Source organism: Bufo bufo, chromosome 8, assembly GCF_905171765.1.
Source record: "Bufo bufo chromosome 8, aBufBuf1.1, whole genome shotgun sequence".
Classification (NCBI taxonomy): Eukaryota; Metazoa; Chordata; class Amphibia; order Anura; family Bufonidae; genus Bufo; species Bufo bufo.
In genome coordinates, this window is record NC_053396.1 from 15,711,968 (window position 1) to 15,717,967 (window position 6,000).

Sequence of the window (6,000 nt, forward strand, 5' to 3'; positions counted from 1 at the left end):
CACTATATATGATCATTATAGAAGGAGGTCCTTGGGACTGCTCTGTATTAGCCATTCAATTCAATTGGGCGCTAATGCACACGGGCTGTGTAAGGGCTCATGCACATGGCCGTTGTTGGCCGCGCCTGGATTGTGGCCCACAAACAGCGGGTCGGCAATATGCGGGCACCGGCCGTGTGCACGCCGCATCACAGATGCAGACCCATTCACTTGAATGGGTCCGCAATCCGAAAGGTCAGGGTGGAACGGAGGCATGGAACATGTTCTATTTTTTTGCGGTGCGGACCAATCACGGACTCATTCATGTTAAATGGGTCTGGATCCATCACGGCAGCCACACGGATGGTGCCCGTGAATTTTCCGCAATGCACGGAGCGGACGAACAACGGTCATGTGACTGAGCCCTAATACTGTATTTGCCCTGTATTGGCCACTGCATGGGGGAATGTGTGGCCTGATGAAACTTTTCATGTCAATATCAGGTGATTGAGGTAGGTGACCAGGAGCCTGACCCAAAGTGATCAGTGATTGAGGGAAGGGGCCAGGAGCCTGACCCAAAGTGATCAGCTGATTGAGGGAGGTGACCAGGAGACTGCCCCACAATGATCAGCTGATTGAGGGAGGAGGCCAAGAGACCAACCCACAGTGATCAGCTAATTGAGGGAGATTACCAGGAGCCTGATACAGAGTGATCAGCTGATTGAGGGAGGAGATCAGGAGCCTTACCCAAAGTGATCAGCTGATTGAGGGAGGAGGCCGGGAGCCTGACCCATAGTGATCAGCTGACTGAGGGAGGGTACCAGGAGCACAAACCACAGTGATCATCTGATTGAGGGAGGTGACCAGGAGACCACCCCACAGTGATCGGCTGATTGAGGGAGGTAGCCAAAAGACCAACCCACAGTGATCAGCTAATTGAGGGAGGTGGCCAGGAAACCTACTCACAGTGATCAGCTGATTGACGGAGTTTACCAGAAGCCTGATACAGAATGATCGGCTAATTGAGGGAGGTGATCAGGAGACCGACCCACAGTGATCAGCTGATTGAGGGAGATTACCAGGAGCCTGATACAGAGTGATCAGCTGATTGAGGGAGGAGATCAGGAGCCTGATCCAAAGTGATCAGCTGATTGAGGGAGGAGGCCAGAGCACAAACCACAGTGATCAGCTGATTGAGGGAGGTGACCAGGAGCCTGACCCATAGTGATCAGCTGACTGAGGGAGGTTACCAGGAGCACAAACCACAGTGATCAGCTGATTGAGGGAGGTGACCAGGAGACCACCCCACAGTGATTGGCTGATTGAGGGAGGTAGCCAAAAGACCAACCCACAGTGATCAGCTAATTGAGGGAGTTGGCCAGGAAACCTACTCACAGTGATCAGCTGATTGACAGAGTTTACCAGAAGCCTGATATAGAATGATCGGCTAATTGAGGGAGGTGATCAGGAGACCGACCCACAGTGATCAGCTGATTGAGTGTGGTGACCAGGAGACCACCCCACAGTGATCGGCTGATTGAGGGAGGTAGCCAAAAGACCAACCCACAGTGATCAGCTAATTGAGGGAGGTGGCCAGGAAACCTACTCACAGTGATCAGCTGATTGACGGAGTTTACCAGAAGCCTGATACAGAATGATCGGCTAATTGAGGGAGGTGATCAGGAGACCGACCCACAGTGATCAGCTGATTGAGGGAGATTACCAGGAGCCTGATACAGAGTGATCAGCTGATTGAGGGAGGAGATCAGGAGCCTGATCCAAAGTGATCAGCTGATTGAGGGAGGAGGCCAGGAGCACAAACCACAGTGATCAGCTGATTGAGGGAGGTGACCAGGAGCCTGACCCATAGTGATCAGCTGACTGAGGGAGGTTACCAGGAGCACAAACCACAGTGATCAGCTGATTGAGGGAGGTGACCAGGAGACCACCCCACAGTGATTGGCTGATTGAGGGAGGTAGCCAAAAGACCAACCCACAGTGATCAGCTAATTGAGGGAGTTGGCCAGGAAACCTACTCACAGTGATCAGCTGATTGACAGAGTTTACCAGAAGCCTGATATAGAATGATCGGCTAATTGAGGGAGGTGATCAGGAGACCGACCCACAGTGATCAGCTGATTGAGTGTGGTGACCAGGAGACCACCCCACAGTGATCGGCTGATTGAGGGAGGTAGCCAAAAGACCAACCCACAGTGATCAGCTGATTGAGGGTTGTGACCAGGAGCTCCACCCACAGTGATCAGTTAATTAACGGAGGTTACCAGGAGCCCAGTCCACTGTGATCAGCTGATTGAGAGAGGTTACCAGGAGCCAACCCAGAGTAATCAGCTGATTGAGGGAGGTGACCAGGAGCCAGACCTACACTGATCAACTGATTGAGGGAAGGTGACCAGGAGCCCATCCCACAGTGATTAGCTGATTGTTGGGTGGCGTTTTTTAATGGATGTCCAATCAATCAAAATTTCTAGACATTGCCTCCAGTATTTGCATGTCTTCTCCTGAACATCCTATATGTGTACAAATTTCGCTATCCCCATATCTGCACTGAGGACCTTTTATTAGCTGTTAGTTATATACTTTAGGTGCCTTCAATAAAGGAAATTATAAACTGTTACCCCAGCGCCTCAAAAGTCTATGCGGCACCATAAAAAGGCATACAGGATTTACAGGTGTACTGTGCAGTTAAAAGGGTTGTTCAGACTTTTACCACTGACAGCCTATCCTTAGGAGATCCCACCAGTATCTAATCGGTAGGGGTCTGACACCACACGTCACCGCCGATCTGCTGTTCTGCAGTACCTCTGGCTCCAGAACTACACAGCTCTATCCATTGTTTAGTGGACGGAGCTGGTAACCGCAGCGCTGCTCCCATTCACTTCAGTGGGCGCAGAGACGCAGTTACCAGCTCTGTCCAATACATAATGGATGGAGCTGTGTAGTTCCAATGCTAGAGCTACTGCAGAACAGATGATCGGCAGGGGCACGGAGTCCCAGACCCCTGTCCATTGGATACTGATAACTGTAGAATTACTGGACCATAGAAGTCCAATAGATATGCGGACAAAATGGAGGGCGCAAAACCCCAACCAAGGTAAAGATAAGTTCTATTTTACCTTGGTTGTGGTTCTGCGCCCTCCATTTTGTCCGCATATCTATTGGACTTCTATGGTCCAGTAATTCTACAGTTCTCACATCCACCTGATTGGCGGTTTGGCCCCGACCTAAGGGCGATTGGACAGGACTGGCTGCACCAACCAACTCCCACCTTTTCTTAGCCCTCATTGTGGTTGCACCCAATTAGGTGCAACAACAACAGGTGAGAAAATTACCTCCCCTAGGTGAGGAAAAATAGTACTCTACATATTCACCCTATGGGCGCCTTTCTCTCTTTGTTGCCAACGAATATTGGATACTGATGGCCTAGGCCGTCAATACTAAAATCCCTGTACCACTATACACCATTGGTCAGAAATTTTTAAATGACTCCCCTGAAAGCTTACCCCAATTTTCTACTCCACTCCAGTTTGTCACATGGGTCAAGGAAGCTGAGATAGCGGGAGCTTTTTGATGGGGTTCTCAAACTATACAGCTGCTTTAGCGTTCCTTGTACATAGCAGTCCTGACGGGTTTTTTTAAAAAAAGTTCCTCGCAGAGCCATTGAGTGCAACTTTCTGGAAGATGCATGGGCTGATCAAAAAGGATGATAATAATAATATTTAGTTCTATAGCGGCAACATATTCCCCAGCGCTGCCGAACAGCATCCAATAGCTCAGCGTCCTGGATCCCAGTGCAGCCTGTTATAATGAATGAAATGTTGCTCCAGCTACTTTACCAGCAGTATATATATATATATATATATATATATATATATATCACCAGGGTCCAATAGCTTGCAAATGTAGACATAATAGACAGCGTCGCCCTTCTTCAGACTTTCTTACCTGTTTGGAGCAGTTGTTCCTGATGCTCAGAGGTGGAGTGGCGTGACAGTGGCCAAGATTAATTCACAGGTAGCATAAAAATATACACATTTAACACTTAATTGTAATATATCTTGTAGATCTGAACTTTCTTGCACCATTAATAAAACGCTCAGGCAGCGCAGCAATATCGCTATGATTTGTGCAAAAGTGGTAAACTCAGCTCTGCTACATCTGCATCTAAATTCCCTTATCCTGAGCCTACACAGGCATTCAGTGCATTGAATGGAATATAATAGTAAAATAGTACCTTGCAGTGTGTCTGTCTGTCCCTGGCAGTGTGTCTGTCTGTGTCGTCTGTGCCGCCCCAGTCACTGCTCCTCTCTTTTATAGCTGCTGTCAGACAGACTGTCAGGAATTCACACTTAGACCCACAGTTCAACTTCACTCTCTCCTGTCTTCTCTCCTCCTTCAGAGTTTATTCATTGACTCTCTATAGGAGCCCCCTCCTTCTTCCCTGTTCTGCTCCACACTCTCCACCCACAGCCCCTATTCCCAAATCCCCCCCCCCCCCCCATCTCCATCCCTTACACCCCCCAACCATGTATCCCACTCACAGCAATAATGGCTTTATCATTTTGTTTAAGTCTGTCTTACCGTCTGCCCTGACATCACTCATAAACAAAGCATTAACCACTAAGCTGACTTGCAGGAGTCTGGGCATTTTCCAGGCTGCTTTGCAATTACAATTCTTGCTGGGGTGATGATGGAGAAAATGTTGAACAGAGAGAAGAGAATGAGCAGACCTGTTCCTTAAAGAAGGCGATTTCCAGGTGGCCACACTACATAACCGATGGTGAGGGCAGAGTCTCCCTGCTGGCCCTTTTTTTTATAATTTTGGTCCACATGATACTGACATATAGTACCACAGTAATATAACTGTATGCAGCCCACGTCATGTCATCCGATTTTACCAAATTATATACAGTACAGACCAAAAGTTTGGACACACCTTCTCATTCAAAGAGTTTTCTTTATTTTCATGACTATGAAAATTGTAGATTCACACTGAAGGCATCAAAACTATGAATTAACACATGTGGAATTATATACATAACAAACAAGTGTGAAACAACTGACAATATGTCATATTCTAGGTTCTTCAAAGTAGCCACCTTTTGCTTTGATTACTGCTTTGCACACTCTTGGCATTCTCTTGATGAGCTCCAAGAGGTAGTCCCCTGAAATGGTTTTCACTTCACAGGTGTGCCCTGTCAGGTTTAATAAGTGGGATTTCTTGCCTTATAAATGGGGTTGGGACCATCAGTGGCATTGAGGAGAAGTCAGGTTGATACACAGCTGATAGTCCTACTGAATAGACTGTTAGAATTTGTATTATGGCAAGAAAAAAGCAGCTAAGTAAAGAAAAACGAGTGGCCATCATTACTTTAAGAAATGAAGGTCAGTCAGTCAGCCGAAAAATTGGGAAAACTTTGAAAGTAAGGGCTATTTGACCATGAAGGAGAGTGATGGGGTGCTGCACCAGATGACCTGGCCTCCACAGTCACCGGACCTGAACCCAATCGAGATGGTTTGGGGTGAGCTGGACCGCAGAGTGAAGGCAAAAGGGCCAACAAGTGCTAAGCATCTCTGGGAACTCCTTCAAGACTGTTGGAAGACCATTTCAGGGGACTACCTCTTGAAGCTCATCAAGAGAATGCCAAGAGTGTGCAAAGCAGTAATCAAAGCAAAAGGTGGCTACTTTGAAGAACCTAGAATATGACATATTTTCAGTTGTTTCACACTTGTTTGTTATGTATATAATTCCACATGTGTTAATTCATAGTTTTGATGCCTTCATAGTCATGAAAATAAAGAAAACTCTTTGAATGAGAAGATGTGTCCAAACTTTTGGTCTGTACTGTATATATATATATATATATATTTACTAAAATATATGTAACATCTAAATGATAATTCCTTAGTAAATATTACTGACATATAGTACCACAATAATATTACCGTATACAGCCCACGTCATGTCATCCAATTTTACCAAATTTTGCGGACGTGTCAATG

At 46.6% G+C, this 6,000-nt stretch overlaps 1 protein-coding gene across 1 annotated transcript in view; it reads right to left on the bottom strand.

Moving 5' to 3' along the window:
• Positions 1-4,338, bottom strand: part of ADAMTSL2 (ADAMTS like 2) — a 44,106-nt gene extending 39,768 nt beyond the window's left edge. The window contains exon 1 of the mRNA XM_040405617.1: positions 4,232-4,338. The gene's annotated coding sequence lies outside the window, so the exon portion shown is untranslated. The remainder of the gene's footprint in view (positions 1-4,231) is intronic.
• Positions 4,339-6,000: the final 1,662 nt, after the last annotated feature.